At 42.5% G+C, this 27,853-nt stretch overlaps 1 protein-coding gene across 1 annotated transcript in view; it reads right to left on the reverse strand.

Moving 5' to 3' along the window:
• The window catches only part of LOC124798500 (solute carrier family 12 member 6), a 427,524-nt gene extending 418,907 nt beyond the window's left edge, over window positions 1-8,617 (reverse strand). The window contains exon 1 of the mRNA XM_047261938.1: window positions 8,584-8,617. The gene's annotated coding sequence lies outside the window, so the exon portion shown is untranslated. The remainder of the gene's footprint in view (window positions 1-8,583) is intronic.
• Between the last annotated feature and the right edge of the window lie 19,236 nt (window positions 8,618-27,853).

Here is a 27,853-nt window from a genome sequence, read left to right on the forward strand (position 1 = left end):
TTTTCGTGTTCTCCGTAGTTCTGATATTACTTTTAACTACCGTTTACGCATGTTCTACTGGACGACAGCACACATCATTTCGGTTCTATTTTATCGACGTACAACGTTTGGTACCGATCTGAGTGTCTAACATCTGGAGGTTTGGGTGTCAGCGCTCTCCAGCGGGTGTTGTCGCTTTTATTGCGCTCGCAAACCACACAGTTTCCTTACAAACATGGGCGCTTGTAAAACAGCTTCGTTAACTCTGTTAGCGACTGTCGAAGAAGCGCGAGAAAATCGGAAGAACATTCTAGACTCACCAATGGCTTGAACAGCGAATTTCTGGTAGAAGGACACTGCACAGTGCTGTACAACGATCTGAGATGCATAGAAGTTATTCGTTAGCTCTACTGAATTTTCAAACCATTTTCGGTTTTAAATTGGATATACTTAAGACAGTGTTTAATATCCATATTTATCCATATTGTCGATGTTACATAGACTACCGACACACTAAAATAACGTACTTCATCATGTAGATTTCAATATCCAGATTCGCTTCGTAATTTCATTTCGAGATTTTTTTCGAAGCTGCTCACCATTATTGAAAAAGATATTTAGCGACAAGATAAAAACATGAGGTAGTCCATAAATCCAGAGATAGGTAGCCTATACATATTTTACAGAAAGTTCCGCAAGAGTAAAAACTTCCAGCGTGTAACCTGTTTACTTTCAGACGTTGACTGGCAGTCACGTTAAGATTTATGGCCACTGGTGAAACATTCCAGTAGTTTCGGCCTTTGGCGACAAGAATTGTAGTACATACATTAGTTACAATAAATAACACCTACTTTTCAGATAACACCTCTATTACATGAGTAAGAAAAAGTGCTTCAGGTTTATGGTGAATAAAATGCTACATATTTTTAGAACTATTTACATAACATGTGGACAGTTATCCGATAATTCGTCGGTCGGTCGTGTATCATCTTCTACCTTGAACCAATAGAACGTGATACTTGCAAAAAATTATAGGACGAATCCCACGAGTGTTTTGTAAGCAATTTAGTTTATAGGCTGACTGCATTCCACTATTATTCAACCAACAAACCGAAGTCTATGACTTGTTTTACTCATGGCTGAGCCTCTGTCACCGTTACATTTCATGTCTCTATAACAGTAATTCTCAGGTACTTGTATGAGTTGACCGACTTAATCTGTGACGCATTGACATAGCGGTAATAGTATACTAAGTTTCTTTCATTTTGTGAAGTGCACCATTTTGCTTGGCTTTTGACGTGTACGTGGCACTACAGCCAGGGAAGACCGTCGTGTTCGGCATATAGTTCTGGCGCATCATACTGTGTCTGCAGCAGCAATTCGACCAGCAGTTGGCACCACAGTGACAAAATCGATTACTTTAAGAACAGATCCGAGCCAGACGCCCTGCAGTGTGCATTCCATTGACCCCAGACAACCACCGTTTGGGACTTTACTGGTGTCAAGCGAGAGCTCTTGGGAGGGCGTAGAAGAGATCTGTTGTGTTTTCTGATGAAAGCCGGTCCCGCCTCGCTGTCAGTGATGGTCATGTGTCGGTTAGAAAGAGCGCACAACCAATCGATCTCCTCCTTGACACATTGGATCTGCATCTGGAGTTATGGTCTGGGGTACGATTTTGCATGACAGCAGGAGCGCTCTGGTGGCTATCCCACGCACCATGACTGCAAATTTGTACGTCAATCTGGTGATTCGACTTGTTCTGATGCCATTCATGAACAACACGCCAGGGGATGTTTTTCAAGAGGATAACGCTCACCTACTTACTGCTGTTGTAACCCAACATGTTCTACAGGGTGCCGACATGTTGCCTTGGTCTTCTCGATCAGCATATCTTTCTCCAGTCGAGCACATATAGGAGATCATCGGACGAAACCTCCAGTGTCATCCACAAGCAGCATTAACCGGAATGCACTGATCGACGAAGTACTGCAGCCATGGAAATCCATCCCACAAACTGACATCTGGCACCTGTGTACTGTGCAATACAACGTATGCACTTTTGCATGCTTTTTGGCGGTTTAACGGTAGTTAATGTACCAGCATTTCACATTTGAAATGGCTTATCTCGCGCTTGCATTAGCTTGTGTTACTGCAATGTTAATCACTTAAATCTACAACTACATCTACATTTATACTCCGCAAGCCACCCAACGGCGTGTGGCGGAGGGCACATTACGTGCCACTGTCGTTACCTCCCTTTCCTGTTCCAGTCGCGTACGGAACGCGGGAAGAACGACTGCCGGAAAGCCTCTGTGCGGGCTCGAATCTCTCTAAATTTTACCTTCGTGATCTCCTCGGGAGGTATAAGTAGGGGGAAGCAATATATTCGATACCTCATCCAGAAACGCACCCTCTCGAAACCTGGACAGCAAGCTAGACCGCGATGCAGAGCGCCTCTCTTGCAGAGTCTGCCACTTGAGTTTGATAAACATCTCCGTAACGCTATCACGCTTACCAAATAACCCTGTGACGAAAGGCGCCGCTCTTCTTTGGATCTTCTCTATCTCCTCTGTCAACCCGACCTGGTACGGATCCCACACTGATGAGCAATACTCAAGTACAGGTCGGACGAGTGTTTTGTAGGCCACCTCCTTTGTTGATGGACTACATTTTCTAAGGACTCTCCCAATGAATCTCAACCTGGCACCCGCCCTACCAACAGTTAATTTGGAAATTAATTGGAATGTTCGTTACTGTATGTTAATTATTTTTTGATGTTGCGATGTTTTCCGCCAGTGTACACAACATGAACAGCGAGCGCTCAAACACGCTTTCCTGGGGCACTCCTGAAGTTACTTTTACACCTAATAAATCATGTTGCGTTCTCTGTGCCAAAAACATCCTTAATCCGGTCACAAATTTAGCTTCATACTCCATTCGATCGTAATTATTATAATCGTAAATGTGCTGCTGATTCAAATTCAATCCGAAAACAAAGGAACACTGCATCTACCCGACTACCTTGATCTATGGCTATCAGTATGTCATGTGAGAATATGGATTCGACATGATCGATTATTTCGGAATCCATGCTGCGTGGCACGGAGGAGGTGATCCTGTTAGATACCTCATTACGTTTGAGCTCATAATTTGTTCTCAGATTTTGTAACAAATGTATGTCAATGATATTTGGCGGCAGTTTTGCGGATCACTTCTGCTATCCCTCTTGTTGACAGGTGTGAACCTGTGCTTTCTTCCACTACTGGACACGGTTTCTTGTTCGAGGGATGTATGGCCAACTCAGCCAAAAATTCTTTATAGAATCTGATAGAGATTCTATCGGGCCTTAGAGCTTTGCTCAATTTTAGCGATTTCAGCTGTTCCGCAACACCACCGTGACTAAAATCTGTTCCACTCATCTTTGCAGCAGAGCAAGAATTGGGGAAATACTCCTGGATTTTGCTTTGCAAGGGAACATCTAAAAAGTTCAACATTTTTGATTTTTCTTTATTGCACCTTAGTTATGGCAGTCGTTGAAGGCCTTGCGTATTGCCCTCTTAGCCAAATGCGTTTCATTCAGCATTACTTTATCTATAGCCCGACGGTTTGTTTTACACCTTTTATGCAGTGGTCTCCGATTCTTTACTGTGACTGTATATCATGGAGGTCCTTCCCACAATGTTCTGTTCTACTAGGTACATATGTGACATGTGCATGATCAATCATTCTTTTAAACCTTTTGTCTAGTTTGCTCGTTTCAGCTGCCCTTTTCACTTTGGTGAGCACTGTACATACAACTGCCTCATGGTCACTGGTACCAGTTCCTATGTGGACTTCCTCAAAGAGGTCAGGACTGCCTGTTACCAATAGGTCCAATATATTTCCGTCATGAGTGTATTTAGGAACTATCTGTTCTAGGTAATTTCCAGAAAAGGCATTTAGTATTTTTCCCCGTATGTAGTGACACGTCCACTACGTACAAAATTCTTAGCAATTTCAATTGATTGTAGGATTATTAAAGTCTCCTCCGGTTATGGCAGTGTGATTAGGGAACATACGTACTATCGAAGTGAAGGTTTTTCAAGAGTTTTTAATTACATCTGGCTGTGAGTCTGTTGTCGATAGAAGAATTCAATTACATATTAATGACCATTCTTGATACTGAGTCTCGCCCGAACGATCTCGCACGCAGCTTCAATTTCTATCTTCGCGGATTTGAGTTTCTTCTCTACTGCGACATATACACCTCCATTTGCCATTAGCCTATCCTTTCGATATACACTCAAATTTTCACCGAATATTCTTTAAGGTTGTAGTAGATATTACTTACTGTTTTCCAAGCGCGTAGTTTTGTCGACTGCTTACATATTTAACATTATATTTGTTTGTGTTTATAGTTCAGCTGCCAAAATTTGCACCACTCGCCGATAATCTGCAATTCCCTCTGAACTTCGCGATCAGTTTTTAACGATTTCACGTGCCATTCACACGTACCAATTATGTTACATTTCCGATTTCTTTTCAGTGGTTCTAGTTTTCATAATCAGAACACTTACAGGTAATATTAAATATATAAATACCTTGTTGTTCAGTCGAACGCCAGATAAGCTGTTATGTGATAAAATGAACGTTTTTACTCGACAAAATACAACCTATGACACGTGTTGATAATAGCTAGATATTGAGAGCTATTACAGTTTCAAATGATACTGATAGTACAATAGCTCTCACACATATTTTGACTACGCCAGCTACTCTTAATAGTGATGCTTCTTCCACTGCGGATGCTCCAACGTTCAAATTTCTTAACGGCGAAGCTTTATGACTTGAATTCAATTATTATGACTACTTTTACGACTAGCAACGCATCGTCGAAAGGGTCCAGTTCATTAATATCGCATAAAGCCACTGGGACCACAGCGAAAGAGATTGCAATTGGTTTTAGCGGTCCCTACCGGATGCGCCACGCAGCTACTTGGATCAATAGCAATGAATGAAGTCTCTCCAGTTTATTAATGGCAGCTGGTGTAGTGATATCACTGATGAGCATGAAATGATCACATTCACTAGCAGGCAACTACTACTAGCCAGATTTGTGATATTATTACTTTGAACCCAAAACTGAATAGACCAAGGCCTTCCACACCGTACACAAGCGTTGGATGAGTGACTGATGTACAATGAAAGACATTTTCAATTTCCAATTTAAAAAACTTGCAATGAAAAGAGTCATATTTTATTTGGATTAACTACTTTATGTCACTATTGACGTTGACTAATTACATCTCTTTATGCCGGCCGGCCGGAGTGGCCGAGCGCTTAAAGGCGCTACAGTCTGGAATCGCACGACCGCTACGGTCGCAGGTTCGAATCCTGCCTCGGGCATGGATGTATGTGATGTCCTTAGATTAGTTAGGTTTAAGTAGTTCTAAGTTCTAGGGGACTTACGACCACAGCAGTTGAGTCCCATAGTGCTCAGAGCCGTTTGAACCATTTTTTCTCTTTATGCCTTTTCAAGCTCGTAAGTGGTCTAATGCATGCGTGACAAGTGATGGGTTAGCGAACATGTGCATTTACAGAATGTGTTGTTTTACGATGTTTGAATACATGTGCTCGCACTGTGTAACAACGACACGAATGTACACGGTGGCACACGAAATGTGTTACCATTTTGTTTTTTAATATAAACTTTATTGTCAATACAATCTGAAAGGAACATGTACTACAATGAAGAGCCGTCCATGGAGATTTGTTCTAACTCAGCATATGCTCAATATGTCCACCAATTCGTTTCCTAACTTCCTTCAAACGAACACTGAAGTTAGTGATTACCCTGCGGCACAATTCTTCCGTAATTTCACTGCAAGCTTGAAGAATAAGTCTTCTGAGCTCCATTAAATCACGTGGATGTTTCGGGAAAATTTTTTCCTTTAGGTTCCCCCAAAGAAAAAAGTCACATGGATTGGGGTCTGGACTATTTGGAAGCCAATTTTGCCCGTCATTGAAGCTACATGGAAACCTCAGTGAAATGATCCGCATGTCGAAATGCTCGTGTAAAAATTCGAACACAGTTTTTGCAGTGTGTGGCCTTGCCCCATCTTGCATGAACCACTGCGTGTTGAATGGCAAGGCAGTAGCAAGAAGCTGTGGAATGAAGCTATTGCGAAGCATGCTCAAATAACGCTCGCTGTTCACAGTTTCTTGAAAGAAAAAGGGTCCAATAAGTCCGTGACTGAAAATTGGTGCCCACGCTGTAATTCTCGGAGCATAATGTTGTCGTTCATGAAGCACTTGTGGGTTTTCAGTGGCCCAAAAGCGTACATTTTGTTTGTTAACCACACCATCTAAATGAAAATGCGCCTCGTCTGAAAACCAAACGTTGTTGAGAGTTTCTTCCCTATCCTCCGCCCACTGAGCAAACAGTAGTCTCTGCTGCTTGTGTTCTTCAGTGAGCTTCTGTGCACAGGTCATCTTGTATGGGTATATTTGGAGGTCACTTTTAAGAACGCGTTCAACGGAGCTTCTGGATATTCCCAGTTGCACTGCTGCCTTTCTACACGATTTCCCGGGACTTCTCTGTACACCAACTCGTACCGCTTCAGTATTCTCCGGCGAACAAACAGGCTTAGGCCGAGATCGCTTCGCTTCCAATACTGTTCCTTCCTGTACAAATTTATCGTACAACCTGTCGATGGTCTTCTTGCAAGGGACCCATCGTGTGTTTAACTGTTGTCGAAAACACCTCTGAGTCACAACAAGGCTTTTCGTTTCATGAAAAAGTAACACAATTGCCGATCGTTGCTGTGTCTTCAGTCTTCCATTGTCAGCCATTGCTGCTAGTCTCCTAACGGCAGTATCGTGAATTACACGTCATTTCGTAACTCATTTGTTTTTACAAGCTCTGCTGGAACTGCTGTAGAGATCTCAGCGGGATATCTAATGTGTGTCGTAAATTGTGAAAGAAACAATTGGTAACACATTTCGTGCGCCACCCTGTATTTAACACGATTGACAACGACAAACAAATGTGTCAGTTTACATTACGTTGATGTGGCTTAAAGCTGCAATATCAGCACTTGATAATGGTCTAAGGCCGAAATTGCAATAATGTGTAATAAAAACTTACAACAGTGACTGGCGTAAAGATGATGTCCTTCAACAAGTTTTTTATGACTGTGAATCCCAACTACAACAAATCGACTTGTTTTACCTTTTTTTCTTTTTTTGGTCCATAGTACCTCCTCCAAAAATATGGAGAGAAAGAGATAAAATAGAAGAGACTTGCTTCACAGTATAGAAGATGGACACGTGCTCTCAGCCTTAGATTGACTCTTTAGACTCATGTTTACTGAGACTTTTCTGCTCTAATATCGTGTACTTTGAACTGCAAGCGTTTACGTCATTAATTACGATCGTCCTAGGAGTCGTCAGGCGCATTTTCTTTGATGTTTTCTCAGATATTTTCACTTCAATTTTTGCAGTGCCTAGTTGGAGTCAGCCCAAATAAACAGTGATCATCACGGCTTTCATGCCAAGCCCACTGTCCCCAGAAAGAGTCGATTTGTTTCCCATTACAAAGTGATTTTTAAAGCAGAATTCTACATGCTCTTTCGATAAAGCAGTCCCTAATTAGTCTAGTGCAATATCCAGTTTTTTTCATGTGTAAAACGGGAGAATGAAACGCGAAGAATAACGAATACTGCAGCAGTGACTGAGTGTGGTCTCTGGCCCGCACTGCTACCTCTGTGCAGCAGTGCTGCTTAATCGCTGCTGGAGTACTGGCTGTTCTTCATACTTAATTTCCCCGTTAACAGGCTGCAGCCGTACTAGTGCGAAACTGCGATTCATCGCTGAAAACAATGTGACGCCATTCATCAGCAGCCCATGTTTTCCTGGCATGGCACCACTGTAGACGCAATTGTTTGTGTTGTGGTCTTCGACCATAGATACTAGTAGACTGGCCTTGCTGTGCAGAAGCTTTAAGGGTGGTGTGGCTCCAACATAAATCACGTGACTGTTGGCAAAACGTGGCGGGATTTGAAATCACCGGTCTGCCGTCCTATGTTTGTATCGTATTTTCCCCACATTTCTTAATTGACTGCCAAACGCTTCCAACAAAAATTACTTTTTTGCGAGCATTTGCGAATAATTATCCCAGAACTACATTTGACTTGATTTGTTCACAGTACCATTTATAAAATCTAACCAATACATCGAAAGCCACTCTGGTGGGCAGCGAGAAGAAATTACTATGAACTATCGATTAAAGTAAAATGTCGTTAAAATTCTTTTCAACAGTAAGAGTGGGCTCGTGTCAAAACTTTAAACATTGGATTCACCGCGTTTTGAGCTCTAGTCACTTATAAAAGAAAATGCGATATGGGAATTATGCCAACTATAAGTGCCAAAATTGTCGACTTTAGGAGCAGGTCCATTTTACAGTATCAATTTTAGGTGCACTTCAAAGGTTCAGTTCCCACTATTTTTACAAAAGTTTAAACTATCAGTTTAAAAAAACAAACGTAACGTGCTACAGTTCAATTCTAATACAATATTTTACTAACTCGCAGTAACCACACACATTCTAACAACATTAAGACTTACAGGCATTGGAAGCACAGATTTCAGAAGACGAGGCATCATCTAACGAACGCCAACTGGTGTGTGATTTACGGAGCTTAGGCCTCTTCGATTTCATATGCTTCGGAAAATCAAAAAGTATCGGGATAGCATCACTACTTAGCCATTTCCCTTCAGTCTTAGCCCTATAAAAACATCAGGATTAAAACTGACAGACACTGTAAATATAAATTATAAATATACATTGTAAATAATAACTAACCTATCAAAACACTATTCCTCGAAGTGCTTCGAGCAAAGGCGCGTATGTGCAGATGGCTTAAAGTTGTTCCGTTTCAGGGCCTGTATCCAAAGCCATCCTTAGGGAAACTATGAGTAGGAACGAGGAACAGTTATACTTCCTTCTGTAACCGAATTATCACAGATACTTTCCAAAATGTAATATGAGTCTGACTTAACAGGCATCACTTTGAACACTTTAATTTACGTGATACTCTATTTCAAGTGTAGAAAACAAATAAAAGTCACTTCAGCAGATTTCAATAAACGCATCTGCACTATCATAGAAACACTTACACGTGAAATGTAATGCCATTTCCCCCGACAAAACGCTGAGTACAGCCATAAGCGCAACACGAAACGCCGGCCAGAGTGGCCGTGCGGTTCTAGCGCTACAGTCTGGAACCGAGCGACCACTACGGTCGCAGGTTCGAATCCTGCCTCGGCCATGGATGTGTGTGATATCCTTAGGTTAGTTAGGTTTAATTAGTTCTAAGCTAGGGGACTGATGACCTCAGATGTTGAGTCCCATAGTGCTCAGAGCCATTTGAACCAGCAACACGAAACAACCATGTTTTGCCAACATTCACGTGACTTCAGCCCAGAGATGTTGGAGCCACGAAAATGACGTCAGGGCCAGTCTATTATATTTATGGTCGAAGGTTGTGGTACTAACGGCAGCGTACGCATGGGGCGGTAATTCCCCAGTCTGGCTGCTACTAGTTTCCAGCCAATGGTGAGGGATGACGCAGAAGTTGCATTACTTATTCTCGGCTGGCGGGCGCAGATGTGAAATGGTTACGATGTGCTTGGTGCACAGTACAGCGATCCTCCTCTGTGGTAGTCATATGTGATTGAGAGGAATCTTACCGACGAGCATGCCTACCCTCATATTCCCATAGTCCTGCACCGACTCACTGTCACATCTGAATGCCCAAAAATCTGGATATTACACGATTCGACCAGAGGGCCAAGCGGACACCCACAGAGGGGCCCTTTTCAATCTCTGTCTGGTGCTGACAACACTGTCCCATATTAGTACGCGGAATCTTCGTGTCTTTCACAGCGACCACTCGACGCCTGACGCTGTTCCCGCCTCTTTTATTCCCTATCAGGCCTGGCAACAACACTAAACACTAACAAAACTAATGCACGTTGGTGGGTGTTCTACCTGTTACAGAGACTTGCAAGTCTAATCATTTCCACAATCGGCGATGGTGTTCACGTGTAAGAAGTGACATTGACAATCGACCATCTCTTTTGGGCACCTCACTTTTTTTTGTCTCGCTGTGTACATTAAAGATACGTTTATGAGATACTGTCAGCATCAGCATAAGATTGTTCGCTATTTTTTTGTCTACAGGAAAGCACCATCGTGTGCGAACGTAACGAAATGAAATAAAACTAGGATAAACATGCACTTGAATTAAGAGATGATAGCTTTCTTTAAATATGAATGAATACGAGGTGGTTGTTGTTATCTTCAGTCCAGAGACTGGTTTGATGCAGCTCTCCATGCTACTCTATCCTGTGCAAGCTTCTTCATCTCCCAGTACCTGCTGCAACATACATCCTTCTGAACCTGCTTAGTGTATTCATCTCTTGGTCTCCCTCTACGATTTGTACCCTCCACGCTGCCCTCCGGTATTAAATTGGTGATCCCTTGATGCCTCAGAACATGTCCTACTAACCGATCCCTTCTCCTAGCCAAGTTGTGCTACAAATTTCTCTTCTCCCCAATTCTAACATGGATGAATAGGAGGTAATGGCCTTAGCATACATGTCGGTAGCTCCAGGGTACAAGATTAATACCTAACATGTGGAAGATTTTGAATCGTTTGAATATTTAGCGGAATTGCTAAGAAGCAATATGAAATAGAACGAACATTTAAAAATCAGTACTAGGGGCAAATGTTTTGGGGAATTGTTCTGGGAGAGTGTACTGAGAAAGAGAAAAAACTGATGGGTAAATTTAGAGTACTAGGATTCGAGAAAGAGGCGTGACAGTTCTGGTCCACCGCCACATAACTCATGCAGGAGAAGTAAAAATAGCCTGCGTATAAACTGTCATTTTTTTTCGTTGATACGCAACTGGAACGAGACAGAAAAAAATCACTCTTTTCCATTCGCTGCGCAGTGGCTTGCAGTGTACTGATCAAATGTATCTGGACACTTATTACTGACTATTACTATAGGGTGAGTCCACCCTTTGCCTTTATTACGACTTGAGCTCTGCTGACGTCTAAATGTTTCTAGAGGAATGGCAACCTATTCTTGCTCAAGAGCAGGAATCGAAGAAGATGGCAACGTTGGACTTTGGGGTATGGAGCGGAGTCGACATTCTGACTCATTCCAGAGGTATTGCATTGGGTTCAGACCGGTACACTAGGCAAGTCATTCCAAGAATGTTATTTTCCACAAAGCACCCGCCAGGGTAGCCGAGAGCGGTAATGCGCCGCTTCCTGGACTCGGGTATGCGCGCCGGCCCCGGATCGAATCCGCCCGGCGAATTAACGACGAGGGCCGGTATGCTGGACAGCCTGGATGTGGTTTTTAGGCGATTTTCCACATCCCGCTAGGTGAATGCCGGGCTGGTCCCCCCGTTCCGCCTCAGTTACACGACTCGCAGACATTTGAAAACGTTCGCACTATTCCATGGCATACAGTAGACACAAACAGATGGGATACACTAACTCCGTCCTGGGGAGTTCGAGGTGGCGGCAGGAAGGGCAACAGGCCACCTTCGGCAACTAACTTCATAGTAATGACAACGACATATAAATGTGTCAGCTCATTTTAGGTTCACATGGCGTAATAGCAATAACATCTTCACTTGATAATCGTCTAAGGCCGAAATTGCAATCGTGAAATAAAGAAAGTGTTACAGTCACTGGCGTAAATATGATGTCTTTTATAAAGCTCTGCAACCAACACTGCCAAATCAATAGTAACACGGCCGACCCCGCGTGACGCGGGACAAAGGCCCCAAGAAAGAAAGAAATTTTCCTCAAACCATTGTCTCATACATGCTGCTTTATGACTGGGTCCATTGTCATACTGATAACAGGCAGTCATCGTCTCCGTACTGTTTCTCTTCTGTATGCAGTACAGAATACTGTAAAATGTGTTCATATTCTTCTGCATTTAGCGTTTTTTCGAGCGCAAACCTTGCTACGAAAAACACTCTCAAGGGATAGCACCGCCTCCTCCATCCTTCACTGTTGGCACTACGCTTGATGGACGGTAACGTTCTCGAAGGATTCGCCAAACCCATATCCTTTCATTGGACTGGAGTAAGGTATAACCGATTCTTCACTCCAAATCGCTCGTTCCAATGACACACTGTCTTGTGGCGTCGCTCTTATACACCACATCAAGCGTCGCTTAACATTGAACACAGAAATGTGTGGCATATGAGGAGTTGCTCGACCACTGTACTCCTGTTTTTAACTCCCAGTGCAGGGTGTCTGTGCTAGCCGCGCTGCTGCTAGCACCAAGCAACTCACGAGTGATTCGTTGCACAGATTTCATGCGATTCTTACACGAGCGCTGCCTCATTTCCACTTCAAAATCACATCACCAACAGTCGACTTCGGCAGTTTTAAAAGGGTTGAAACGCTCGAGATGGATCTGTTGCTCATAAGGGAAACTCCCATCAGGTTTAGTGATAAGATGGCCCAGGGGATAGACTGTCAAAAACTGAAAGCAGATCAAGCATGAAAACAGGAAGAAGGTGTACTGAACTGTGAAAGAGGACGCAAAAATCGAAAAGTGAACGGTCCAGTCTCAAAATGTGTGACATAGAGCGAATTTTCATTGCCACGTCGTCGTCGTCGTCGTTACGTGGTCACGATGTTGGATCTCGAAGGGACAGATCATTGTTAAAATCTCGCTCGTACCCCATGTTATTGTTGCGGTCTTCACTCCAGAGACTGGTTTGCTCGAGCACTCCATGCTACTCTATCCTGTGCAACCTTCGTCATCTGCCGGTATCCACCGAATTCTACATCCTACAGAATCTGTTTAGTGTATTCATCTCTTGATCTCCCTCTACGATTTTTACCCTCCGCGCTGCCCTCCAGTACTAAATGGGTGATCCCTTGGTGCCTCAGAATATGCCCTACCAACCAATCCCTTCTTCTAGTCAAGTTGCGCCACGAATTTCTCTTCTCTCCAATTCTATTAAATACCTCATCGTTAGTTATGTGATCTACCCATCTAATCTTCAGCATTCTTCTGTGGCACCACATTTCGAAAGCTTCTATTCTCTTCTTGTCTAAACTATTTATCGTCCACGTTTCACTTGCATAAATAGCTACCCTCCTTACAAATACTTTCAGAAAGGACTTCCTGACACGAAAATCTATACTCGATGTTAACAAATTTCTCTTCTACAGAAACGCTTTCCTTGCCATTGCCTGTCTACATTTTATATCCTCTCTACTTCGACCATCATCAGTTATTTTGCTCCCCAAATAGCAAAACTCCTTTACTACTTTAAGTGTCTCATTTCTTAATCTAATTTCCGCAGCATCACTCGATTTAATTCGACTACATTCCATTATCCTCGTTTTGCTTTTGTTGATGTTCATCTTACATCCTCCTATCAAGACACTGTCCATTCCGTTCAGCTGTTCTTCCAGGTCCTTTGCTGTCTCTGACAGAATTACAATGTCATCGGCGAACCTCAAAGTTTTTATTTCTTCTCACTGGATTTTAATACCTACTTCGAACTTTTCTTGTGTTTCCTTTACTGCTTGCTCAATATACAGATTGAATATAATCGGGGAGAGGCTACAACCCTGTCTCACTCCTTTCCCAACCACTGCTTCCCTTTCACGTCCCTCGACTCTTATAACTGCCAACTGGTTTCTGTACAAATTGTAAATAGCCTTTCGCACCCTGTATTTCACCCCTGCCACTTTCATAATTTGAAAGAGAGTATTCCAGTCAACATTGTCAAAGGTTTCTCTAAGTCTACAAATGCTAGAAACGTAGATTTGCCTTTCCTTAATCTTTCTTCTAAGATAAGTCGTAGGGTCAGTATTGGAAGTTTTGACTCTTGAATTCCTTTGTTGTAACATAGTTTACACTCACTACATTTTTTTTTCACTTCCGTGAGAAGTCTATGCGGCGGCTCGCCTATTCTCACTGTTCATCACATTTACTTGCCACTCTGAAGATATTCTTACCACATGACTCATATTCTATAACCACTGTATAGTTGCAGTCCAACACCGTGACCACAAAACGATGATGCTACGATTCTCGCAGTTTGCTCAATATCGCAAATCTTGAGCTTGGACCGTCCGCTGTTTCTATTTCGATTCTTTTTTCACAGTTCACTACAAAAATGGTTCAAATGGCCCTAACCACTATGGGACTTAACATCTGAATTCATCAGTCCCCTAGAACTTAGAACTACTTAAACCTAACTAATCTAAGGTCATCACCCACATCCATGCCCTAGGCAGAATTGGAACCTGCGACCTTAGTACATCGTCGTGTCCGGATACTTTTGATCAGATAGTGTACATATCTAGATGATCCTCTTACACATCGTGTCTGGAGTCAATGAAGAAGTCAGTAATTGCTTCAAAGTGGCACAGATTAGTTTCAAAATCGCACCTGTACTTGTCCCATACAACCTACGATCCTCTGAGCGAGTGTTATTTAGTCCCTTTCGCTTCCAGCAGGAAATTGCGCCACTTTTGCCCCCGGAACGTGTTGGCAAGCGCCGAGCTTATTTTAGGACTTCATGTAAATGCGTTTCAGGTGATGAGGCTGTTAATGTGAAATCTAATTTCCTTCGTTCCACGGGTGATGCAACTGATTGCGACGCAAAATACACCGAAACGGAAGATGGTTGTAGCTAGACGGGAAAAGTGCTGTAAAATGATTGGTAGAAACGGACAAATCTCACAGAGCTTTTTATTTTTATCATGGCAAAGGTTCTGTTTTATTACCAACCCACAACAATTTTTCTTTAACATCATAAAATTTCGAATTTAACGCGTCTGTTGGCGATTTACTAGACCGAGAGACCTTTCTCGAACGACAGTGTGATTTTATCGAGTGGACTTTATTTCTCTTGCATTAACATTCTGCTTTCTACTATAAACAAACGAAGTCACTATTTGTGAAGTAGTTATACACTAATAGAACGGGGTGGCGACAGGCAGGGCATCCGGTCATCCCTTAAATTAACCATGCCAAATCCGACCATAACCATGCCGATCCTGCGAAAATGCTGGACAAAGGCACGAACAAAAGGAGGAGAAGAAGAAGAGTTAAATACTAAAAGACCTTTCCCGTAGCGCACTTTTATGCTTTATCTTGTTTTACGAGCCACCTAAGACTCACGTTTAAGCTTTTAAGTTAGGTTTACACATCCTTCAATATTCCATCTATTCATTTGGGACATGACCAAGATAAAAGTATCAGCCACGTCGGTCTACATATTACAAGACACAATAGTAGATACGCATTCAAGATTTGTAGGATGGGTACAATGAGCATCGCTATAATCCCTGCAACTTCATATCACCCAAACATTCATAAACAGCATATCGGTCAGTGTTGCACAGGAAAATGTACATGAACCAAGAAAACGTGCAGTAGGAAATATATATAGCGAAAAGGGTTGCATGACGTAGCTGTTTCGGGTATTGAAATAGTTCAACAGTTGTACTCGAACTCTGATGCTCTGCTTTTCTAGAACGTTTGCCTTAAACGCCTCGCTCACTAGAACACGCTTCCCGGCCAACTCAAATTCCAAGCTACAGCTCAAGACTTATGTTTTAACCCCACTCATTTTCTCCTTTACTCACAGCCTCACGGTATTCCCGCAAGGAGACGATGGTATGTATCCGCACTGAAATAGTCATATGCCCGTCGAGGCATATTTACAAGGATGTGTGCCGTGTCCATTCTTTTAGACATGTCTGAAAGAACAGTCACCACATCAGTAGTGAGCAGCACTGGGGAGTTTGAGTCAGACGGGAGGTATGTCCGGTTGCTGAGACGGTTAAGACAACCGTTCTAAAGAAGCGGAGTGTCCGGGTTCGAGTCCCGCACCGGTCACAAATTTTAAAGTGCAGCTGACGAATTATTTCAACGCCCGAAGTAGATACGTCATTCAAATTTCCCTTTAGTTCAAATGGCTCTGAGCACTATGCGACTTAACTTCTGAGGTCATCAGTCACTTGGAACTTAGAACTAATTAAACCTAACTAACCTAAGGACATCACACACATCAATGCCCGAGGCAGGATTCAAATCTGCGACCGTAGCGGTCGCTCGGTTCCAGACTGTAGCGCCCAGAACCGCACGGCCACTCCGGCCGGCTTCCCTTTAGTCATGCATGTAAGGATGCGTAAGTCGATGGTTGGTCTCTGTACTTTCGGATATGTACAAAAGAGCAGAACGTAGTTGCCAATTGCTACCCTGTCTCTATGGCTGACTCAGTACTGAGCAATGTAAAAACATAAAAATAAATGTATATATAACATCCCATACGTAGGCAATGTATCACAGAAGATTGAAAATATCTTCAAAACAAACGAAGTAAAAATTGGATTCTCTACATGTATTAAACTACAACAGAAGCTAATACATAATATGAAGTGTGATTAAGACCCATATTCAGATTTTGCAATATTTAGAATAACACATCAAGAATGCTGCATGTTTAACACAAGGCAAACAGGGCGAGATTTGCACACCAAGTACACAGCATACATTGAAGCTTACAAACACAACAGAAACAAAACTTCAGCAACGGACACACACAAACACTATGGACGATTACATCAGTTTGGAAAAGCAGAGCAAAATGTCAAAGCACTCCAACGACTAAATAAAGGTCATAAAATGAATCTGTTGGAGAAATGGAGATATATTCATATTATAAAAATGTCAGTTGATGGAGATAAGCGATCTCATATTTTCATTAATTATTTTTTAATCTCTTGGTCGCTATAATACATTAATTTACAATATACTAATTACAAGTTTAGACTGCTAGACAACCAAATTCAGATCAGTCTTACTAGAGATAGGCTACAACAACATCAGTGAATGTATCTCAGAACGTGCTTACTAAAGAGCCAGGGTTTGAAAACACTGTTAGTGACATCAACAAGGTTGCTAAGTGCAATTCCGAACCGTGGTTACTGAGAAGTATGTACCTACGTCCAGTGTTGACAATATAATCGTTACAAGGTGTAACACGTCAATAACAAAAAATGAAAAGGTTATGTTTCGAATGGCTCTGAGCACTGTGGGACTTAACATCAGTCCCCCAGAACTTAAAACTACTTAAACCTAACTAACCTAAGGAAATCACACACATCCATGCCCGAAGCAGGATTCGAACCTGCAACCGTAGCGGTCGTGAGGTTCCAAACTGAAGCGCCTACAACCGCTCGGCCACAACGGCCGGCTTATTGCTAATATTGTACTCAGGAACACTGTTCTTAGATAGCATGTCTCGGAATTACGGGTAGTAACCGTTTTGATGACACCACCGAAGTTGGTTGTCTAGCAACCGAAAAATTGTAAAGTAGTGTAGAATAGCGACCAAATCAATTAAAAAAATTTTAAGAGTTACTTCAGATGGTTCGATTCCATCCTTAAATAAGAGGATAAATTGGTGCTACATAGAAATAAGTACCCATGTAACTCATACGGAAGCAAATAATGGTTTAGATCATATACTAAAATACCCTCTTGCACTACATAACAATATACGTATTCTGTGGCCGGTGAAAAGAATTATATCTCTGTTGAGAATATGTAACGTAACTTTGTGACTGTTTGTTGCTCTGTGTTACGCTTTTTAATGTTTACAATGAAATGTAAGGTGTGTAATTTGCGCTTAGCATGTGCAAGTTCCTACATAGGAGGGCAACAAGTAATCTGCAACTAAAAAGTATTTCAAACTTCACCATTATTTGTGGAGAAATATGCACCAGTAACTGCAAAATTGCACGTGTTTACACTGCAGTAGAGGCACCAGAATAATGAAACTGTCCGCTCACCGCAAACTTCACGCTTAAAAATGTTATACGTGAAAAATGCACTTGAGAATCAGAATTATTTTCAGAACCGCGTTGTGCAGAAAATAAATAAAGATTGTCACTGACAACATCAATTGTTATTTTATAACAAACGAAATCGTCGTTTTAACAGTCGCATGCTATCCCTAACCATTTCAACTGGCGAAAATGAAAATTTCTTCTAGATATTCTAAAGCATCATCGTCATCTTTTCAAGGACTGAGCTGTTTGCTGTTCAGAAATCAAACAAATCATTCCCATCTTTTCCGAGGTCTTCGAATATCTCTTTAGCATTCAGCTTGTAGTTCATGAGATATTGTTTACAATTTTTACGATACTTCTGAATTTTTTTCAGTCACATTGGAAATATTTAATTCTGTTCTAATACTGGTATCTTCATTTCTAATCATGTCTGTTCTTGTGCGGTGCTTCGTCTTCCTTAGGAACCTCATCGCTGTTGCTTTACTTTTATTTTCTCGCTTTCTTGCAGTAACCCAACTTTCGGTTCCATAGGATAACATAGGGACAGCCATCACTTTTTAGAGTTTCAGGATGATCACTTTCTGCCCTTCATGGCCAATTGTTCTGCTAATGGCAACACAGACACCTTGGAATTAATGTATTTTATTGCAGTATTAGAGTCCAAACCAAAACTTATAGAACAGCCTAAGTAAAAGGTTTGAGAGACATGTTCTAAAACCGGATTATCTAAACCAATTTTTGACCTGACTGGATATTTTCCTCGGAAAGCCACTAATCCGTTTTATTACTAGAAACTGTAAAGCTGTGTTTGTTGCATATTTCTTCGCCTGGTATACTGATCTTTGGAAGTCATCTTCAAGCTTTTGAATAACGTCGATATCATCTCCACACAGAAGCACATTCACATATTCTTCATGGGCTATCTTAATTCCTTTGGTTATTTTACCTTTCCATTTAATAAGATTGAAGTCAATGCGTAAATATCAAAAAAGGGGTAGTTGACGGCCCACATCCCTATTTTACACCTTCTTTAATAGTTATTTCTCCTACTTGATTCCTACCTGTGTTTATTACAATGTGACTATTCTAGATATTTTAATAAGCAACTGAATTTACCTCTTACCGTTTGAAAATGTTTAACACATTTTCTTGTAGGTCAGCTAGGACTTATTCTTCTATGGTTCGCTCTGATCTACATCTACATACATGTTCCACAAGCCAGCGTACGGTGTGTGCTGGAGGGTACCCTGTACCATCATTAGTCGTTTCCGTTCCTGTTCCACTCGGAAGCAGAGCGAGGGGAATTTCTCGTATCTTATAATCGTGGTCCTTACGCGAAATGTACAGTAGAACAGTAGACCGTTCTGCAGTCAGCATCGATGTCTTCCTTTAATGCGGGTTGGTACGGATCTCAGACACTCAAGCAATACTTTCAGGTCGCACTAGCGTCGTATGTGTAGTTTCCTTACAGATGAACCACACTCCCTCAAAATTCTCCTAATGAGCCGAAATCGACGATTCGCCTTCTCTACCACAATCCTCACATGCTGGTTCCATTTCATATCGCTTTGCAACGTTACACCCGCATAATTGATCAACGTGAATTTGTCAAGCAGGACAGTACTAAAGGTGTATCCGAACATTAAGGGTTTGTTTCCTCTCATCATCATCATCAGTTATCTGCTATATTAGCAGGTCCTTTGCCTCTCCATTTTCTGCGATCCATTGCTTCCTTCTTAAGGTTGCTGTATGTTGTACCGTCCATCATGTCATCCAGTATCTGGAATCTCTTCCTTCCTCGCTTCCTTTTCCCTTCTACGTAAGCTTCTAAAACTGTTTTTATCAGTCCGTCATTCTTTCTTAATATATGCCCAATCCAATTTCTTTTTCTTCTCTTTATTACATCTAGTAACCGTCTTTTCTCTCCCACTCTTCTCAGTACCTCTTCATTTTTTACTCTGTCCATCCAACTTATTCTTTCCATCTTCCGCCATGTCCATATCTCAAAAGCCTCCAGCCTTTCTCTGTCTTTTTTCCTCATAGTCCATGTTTCAGCGCCATATAGAAGAACACTCCATACAAGACATTTTATGAGTCTCTTTCTGAGTTCTCTGTCCATACCGCTGCAGAAGATTCTCCTTTTCTTATAAAACGCCTCTTTTGCCATTGTTATCCTTGTTTTAATTTCTGTGGTGCACTTCCAGTCGGTGTCTATCCTGCTTCCAAGATACTTAAAATTTTGCACCTGTTCTAGTGTTTCTCCATTCAGCACAATTTTTATTTCCTTATTTCCTCCTATTGCCAATACTTTTGTTTTATTTGTGTTAATTTTCATTCCATATTTTTTTCCGTTAGTTGCAATGGTGTCCACCAAATCCTGTAATTCTTTTTCCCCTGTGGCTAGAAGGACCATGTCATCAGCAAATCTCAAGCACCCTACTCTTCTTCCTCCAATTTCTACTCCTTTGTCATCTAATGAGCATTGGTCAATCATATTTTCCAAGTACAGGTTGAAAAGAGTAGGTGATAAACAGCATCCTTGTCTTACTCCTTCCCTAGTCTGATCCAGTTTGTACTTTCTCCTCTCACTTTAACTGAAACTTTTTGATTAAGGTACAATGAGTTTATAAGTCTTCTGGTTTTCCAGTCCACTCTCTTTTCCCTCATAATAGTCGCCAGCTTGTCCCAAACCACAATGTCAAATGCCTTTTCTAAATCGATGAAGCACATATATAGGTCTCTTCGTTTTTCAATAAACCTTTCTCCCAAGATTCGTAGGAGCCCTATTGCATCTCTGGTGCCCGTATTCCGTCTAAAGCCAAACTGCTCCTCGCCTGAGATTCTCCTCTATTACTTTTTCAAGTCTTTTATTAATTATTCTTAACATCACTTTGGCTGCATGTGAAATGAGGCTGATTGTCCTGTGCTCGCTACTCATTCGCATTAACTTACATTTTTCTACATTTAGAGCTAGCTGCCATTCATCACACCAACTACAAATCTTGTATCCTCCTACAGGCAATCAACCTCGACACTTCCCCGTACATGATGTCATCATCAGCAAACGACAGCAGACTGCTGCCCACACTGTCCGCCAGATCATTTACGTATGTAGAATGTAATAGCGGTCCTATTACTTTGCTCTGGGATACTCCTGACGATATACTTGTGTCTGATGAACAATCGCCGTTGAGGACAGCATACCGGGTTCTATTACTTAAAAGTCTTTTAGTCACTCAACATATCTGGGAACCTATTCCATATGCTGGAACCTTCGTTAACAGTCTGCAACGGGGCACCGTGTCAAATGCTTTCGGAACTCTAGAAATATGGAATATGCCTGTTGCGCTTCATCCATAGTTCGCAGTATATCATACGAGAAAAGGGCAAGCTGACTTTCGCACGAGTGATGCTTCCTAAAACCGTGGTGATCCACGGACAGAAGCTTCTCGGTTTTTGATGTTGCTGAGCGACAGTCATACAATAATTTTTAAATGAACACACCACCATTTGACTGTATTGTTGTTTATTTAATTTAGATCCAGGTTTCGACCTTTTATGCCATTTTCAAGTGACTGAGTTAATGACATAAACTCAGTCACTTGAAAATGGCATAAAATACCGAAACCTGGATCTAAATTAAATAAACAGCAACAAGTCAAATGGCGGTGTGTTCATTCAAGGAAAAAAATGCTTCTCGGTGTGAAGAAAATTTACTATATTCAAACTGAGAACGTGTTCGAGGACTCTGCAGAAAAGCGATGATAGTGATATTGGTGTGTAATTTTGCGACTCTGTTCCTTTTGCGCTTGTTATGTATAACAGTCTCAACCGTTTACTAAATGCTGAGCCTAGTCTGTGCAACTGTGCATCTAGTGAGTTCCTACAGACGTCAGGTCATTAATTCGAATCTTAGAAACCGAATGAAGTGGTACAGTGGTAAGAAACTGGACGTCTGTTCGGTAGGACGTCTCGTTATCTCCTCGTTCGTCTATCCAGAGTTATGTTTTCCGTGATTTCGCTAAATCGCTTAACGCCAATGCCGTGGGGCGTTCCTTTGGAAGGGTACCTCCGAATTCATTCCCCAGCCCGAGCTTGTGATCAGTCTCTAATGATCTCGTTTTCGATGGGATGTTGAATTCTTGTACTCATTCTTTCCTTCGCATTTCGAAGAAGTACGGTTTATTTATTTTTTCATTACTGACCATTTAACATCCAATGCTGGGTACATGAATCCCGTAGACTTCACCTATAGTCATCAGTGATGCATGTTTCGTAAAAGTACATTTACGTGAACTATATATTACGACAATCTCTGGCCGAAACATTGATTCCGTCTCCGTTGGTGCAAGGCGGCTTCAATATACGCTATACTGTGCGATTGCTATGCAATTTTACTTAAGCATTAGGCCGTTGCAGGTAGGTGCCTGTGTTGCCCACCAAGGCTGGAGAATGTTTCACATTGCAGCGCAATATCTATCTCTGTCCTTGTCTGTAAATGATTTCTTCTCATTTTCAGCCTTCCTTCCACTTTCTTACGCCTATGGTATCGGAGCGTCATGTCTTGAAATCGAACAGTGTTCAGTTCGAAAGATGGTGGATGTAGATGCACTCTACTTGTTTGTTGTCTATGGGAATGTAGAAGTGGACAAACGAGAGAACCATGAGTGGTATAAATGTGTTGCTACAGCTACAACGAGAACCATGTATGAGGTTTGCCCACAAAGTAATCCACCGCATTTTTTTTCTCAGTCGGAAACTATGCTACAAATGAGAAACGTTACGTATGTATTATTTGAAGTCTCCTGAGTTAACGTGCCAAGTTCCCGCCACATCCGACAGATAGCAGGGCAGTTTCAAAATGGCGTCTGTAGGTGATGTACCTTACAAGCAACGGGCACCGTCATTGAATTTCTCACTGCAGAGAAAGAAACCGTGGAGCATATTCACAAACACTTGTGCAAAGTCTATGGAGCTGTCGACAGAAGTATAGTTACTCGCTGCGTACGGAGAGTGAGGTCATCAGAAGGCGGTTCGGCGGATCTCCACCATTTGCAGCTGTCGGGTAGACCATCCACGGCTGCCACACTTCACGTGTTGCAGCGAGCTGATGTGATTTCCGAGGACAGACACATTACGATTCGGCAATTGGCGCTGCATCTGTCAATCAGCAAAGGAAGCTCACACAAGCATTGCTACCGACAGGGCATACACGCCCTTGTTTCGCGCTGGAGGAACGCCACAGAACGGGATGGAGATTATGTGGAAAAGTAGGGTGTGTAGATAAAACACCATTCTTCCATGTGTGTAATTGTCATTATGTTCAATAAAGAATTGTTGAAAAAAAAGAATGCGGTGCATTACTTTCTGGGCAACCCTAGTATAAGGGGTACTCAAATCAAAAGAAGACAGACGGAAAAAAGTAAGTAAATTATCATTTCAATAGTAATCGCCATTATCATTAATTCATTCATACCACTGTGGGACAAGACTGCGTATGCCTTCATACAATAATGTTTATGGTTACCTACGGAAGCGTGCTTCTACCCACGCGTGCACCTATTTGCCCGAAGCAAATCGAAGGACACCAATGTCTTTCTTCAAGGCTCCAGAAATGTGGAAATCGCATGGGGAAAGATTGAGAGTGCATGGAGGATGTCTTAAGGGCTTCCCAGCGTAACTTCTGCAGCGCAGACGATACGTTCTTTGCATCACATAGGCGGTCATTATTCGGCAACAGAATGATGTCTGTCAATTTTCCTGACCGTTTGGACCTGACAGGGCCCTTCAATTTTTGTAAAGCATCCACGTACCACTGTGGGTTAATTGTGGCTCCGCATTCCATAAACTCAATGAGCAGCGGGCCCTTGAAGTCATAGAAAAAGATAATTATGACTTCCCTGATATGGCGCGCGGGGCTTAGGATATTTTTTTGGTGGGCGCCAAGCGACATTCTTCTTCAGTGACATCGTTCCAGGTGCTAAAGTGATGTCGTCAGATTTTACGGAACTTCGGATGCTCTGTCACGATGGTACTGTGACTGTGATGCCCAACATCAACCGAATGTCTTCCACCGACCGCCGTCGGTCATTTCTGACAGCAACATCCTCAGCAGCAGTGACAGAAAGGGCTATGACGAGATGAGCCTGTGCTGGCCGAATTCTGTCTTTCACTGACATCTGACTACCTCGAAATCGTTTATTCCACGTAACACACTCAGACGTTACATAATTTGTTCGCCATACACAGCAGATATTTGGGCACGAAGTTCAGTTCCTGACTCTCCTTTCGCAGTCAAAAACCGCATTACACCTCGCATTCCTCTTTCTCAGCATCCACAGCGAGTTGGGCGCGGACACGACTCGCTGACCTGAAGTCGAAAACGTCTAATAGACAAACGGTACAGTGGTGAACGTTCGTTCCCTCCTGGTTCCCAATACGGAGCACTTTTATACACACAGCTACGTTGGTTACCAACGGCTGTACCGTATCTCGTTTTCATTTCACTGCTCCTTATCAAACAGGATGGAGTAGATACTCGCGGCAGACCAGTGTTGGCTGTAATTATTGTATGGCAGCGAAATTCGACAAGAATTCAAATGCGTTAACGCGGAACCGATTTACGCTGGAAAAAAATTAGTTCCAAGTTTGGTCACCAGGTGCAGATCTGGCGCTGCACAGCATCTTGTCGACTTTTTCCGGCCCTCATATTGAAAAAATTGTGTTAGCGGCGGCTAATAATAGTCAACATTATACCTTCCTCAGTTTTTTAATCTTTTCTGCCCACGTCCCGTTTCTAATCGATTACTTGTGGAAACATGCATATACGTCTTTCTTGTATTCACAGAGCCAGATTTGCACCTGTTAGCCAAAACTGGAACTAATCGTTTTCAGCATAAATCGGTTCCGCCTTAACGCATTTGAATTCATGCCAAATTTCGCTGACGTAAGATAAATACAGCCCACACTGGACCTCCGTGAGTGGCTTCACTTTCATTATAGTCACCTGGTACATACGTACGGCCGAGCGGTTCTAGGCGCTACAGTCTGGAACCGCGCGACCACTACGGTCGCCGGTTCGAATCCTGCCTCGGGCATGGATGTGTGTGATGTCCTTAGGTTAGTTAGGTTTAAGTAGTTCTAAGTGCTAGGCGACTGATGACCTCAGAAGTTAAGTCCTATAGTGCTCAGAGCCATTTGAACCATTTTGAACCATACGAAAGGTAAGGAATGAGGAGGTTCTGCGCAAAATCGGAGAGGAAAGGAATATGTGGAAAACACTGGCAAGGAGAAGGGCCAGGATGATAGGACATCTGTTAAGACATCAGGGAATGACTTACGTGGTACTAGAGGGAGCTGTAGAGGGGAAAAACTGTAGAGGAAGACAGAGCCTGGAATACATCCAGCAAATGATTGAGGACGTAGGTTGCAAGTGCTACTCTGAGATTAAGAAGTTGGAACAGGAGAGGAATTCGTGGCGGGCGGCATCAAACGAGTCTTCCAGCCTGTTGAATAAAAAAAAAAAAGTCGGAAGCTGGAAAAGATCATTCTCGCTGCTTCCGTCGTAGTAGATCTGGAGTCGTGTGGCATAATATTCTATATAGCTTCTTAAGACTTCTAAAGTTTGGGTGAAGCTTAATCACATGCTTTTCTTCATCAATGGGCAGAAAATTGACAACTGTCTTTCTTTCTTTTTATTATTGTTCCGGTCGTTGTATGTATTACTTTTGACGTCCCGTAAATGTGGTCGGAGGTACATCATAACACATTTATGAAATTCATAGTCATGTCACTATATATGAGACTCCTGTATAATTACTAGTAGCAAATCTGGCTCTAATTGTCATACATTGTCACACATTTGTATTATTCTTATCAGTTCACAAACAAATTTCTTTTACAAGATATATTCAAAATCGTGTTGCAGCACTCAGCGAATGGTACGTTTCCAGCATCAGGCGCGAGTTTCGGCAGCAGTTACTTTACTTAAAAAAGGCACAAAGCGTGATTTTTTTTTCATGCTAATTTATTTGATGTGGAACGCAAGAGAGGCGGACTCACTATCACTAGCTCGCTTTCGTCGATTTCGCGGCCACACTGTGGTCCATGTAAACACTACTGGCCCAGAAATGTGCTGCTGCAAACATTGCCAGCCACTGTTGCCGGCAACTTCGCTGCAACTCGTGTGGACGTAAATGTTGTTAGGCAACATTGCTAGGTTTTATATGCCAATTTATGTGCCCCGTGTAGACGTACCTTAATATCATCTGCTCGCATCCCATTAGGTCTTTGTCTATCTTGCCTCTTGCACTGCAGCTAAAAATTTCTTGGTCCAGGATGGCTAAAATTCTTCTGGTTGTTATATAGCGTCATTGTGTAAATTGTTTTAATTATAAACTGTAAAACCAACGTTTCGACCTCATTACAAGGATTTCTTCATGGAAAGACTGGTTTTGCTGGAGAAAAGGCTCCTGCATTTACTGTAGACGATCGCTGTCAATACGTCATATTTATGAAATTTTACTAGCACAAATATATAACAGGCTAGTCACGACGAAAGAGAGAGGATAGGAAAGAAGCTATTCGTAGGTTAGCCGGCTTGCCAGTGTTTGGTGACAGTTTGCAAATCAGTGCTCGCTTTCTGGTGCGCACGTTCTCTTACTGGTGTGCTCGGAAATGCGCTGACAGTTCCTCTGCAGCTGTTTGTTTAGGCCGACGCGTCCGTGTCTGGTGACACTTCTGCCCCGTGACCGCTCGCGGCCCGCTGGACAGAAAGAGTCGGAAGGCCAGGACGCTGGAAAGGAAGTCCAATCAGCACACGAGTAGCAGAATATGAACGCTTTGTGTGATTAGCATTGCATAATAAATCAGCGAAAGCGGACGCCTGTGAATGTGGACAGCCTATCTTTTCCGAAAAGTCCGTGTGCTGGCGAAAGAGTTGTGGACGCGCTAACGGAAAATGCGAGAGGCGACTGATAACATCAATAGAGAGGACGGCAACAAACTTCCGGCGTCCTGGCTGCTGGATACTCCTGTCCAATGGGCGTCGAGCTGTCGCGGGCTGAAGCCTCACCGGACACAGACACGACAGCCTAAACAGCTACATGGGAACTGTCAGCGCATTTCCAGGCACACCAGGAAGGAAAAAATGCCCGCCAGAAACCCAGCGCTGGTTTTACAGACTGTAGCCAATCACTGTCAAGCCGGCTAACCCACCAATAGCTTCTTTCCTGCCCTCCCCCTTCCGTCATGACTAGCCTATTATACTCTAGGGCCAATATTTTCTCAAATATGCCTTATTGACATCAATATTTTACAATAAGTAGAGCCAGCTTTCCTCCACCAAAATCAGTCTTGCCCTGAGGAAGATCGTTGTAATACGGTCGAAACGTTGCACAGTTTATAATTAAAGTTTTGAGAACGAAAACATGGTCCCGGTAGGCTTTTTTCTTTTTACTATCTATGTGATTGGCCAGTTTCGATATTTGGTAATTTTCAAGCACCTGTAATACGAAACTTCCTGGCAGATTAAAACTGTGTGCCCGACCGAGACTCGAACTCGGGACCTTTGCCTTTCGCGGGCAAGTGCTCTACCAACTTAGCTACCGAAGCACGACTCACGCCCGGTACTCACAGCTTTACTTCTGCCAGTACCTCGTCTCCTACCTTCCAAACTTTACAGAAGCTCTCCTGCGAACCTGGCAGAACTAGCACTCCTGAAAGAAAGGATATTGCGGAGACATGGCTTTGCCACAGCCTGGGGGATGTTTCCAGAATGAGATTTTCACTCTGCAGCGGAGTTTCATATCAGCGCACACTCCGCTGCAGAGTGAAAATCTCATTCTGGACCTGTCATACATTCAAAAATGGTGACGTTGATTTATTCACCAATTGTCTACAAGCTCCCACATATGTGTACTCTATAACACAAGTTACTTAATATCTCAAACTTCCCGCTTCATTCCACATTATGC

This window comes from Schistocerca piceifrons, chromosome 5 (genome assembly GCF_021461385.2).
Source record: "Schistocerca piceifrons isolate TAMUIC-IGC-003096 chromosome 5, iqSchPice1.1, whole genome shotgun sequence".
Taxonomy (NCBI): domain Eukaryota; kingdom Metazoa; phylum Arthropoda; class Insecta; order Orthoptera; family Acrididae; genus Schistocerca; species Schistocerca piceifrons.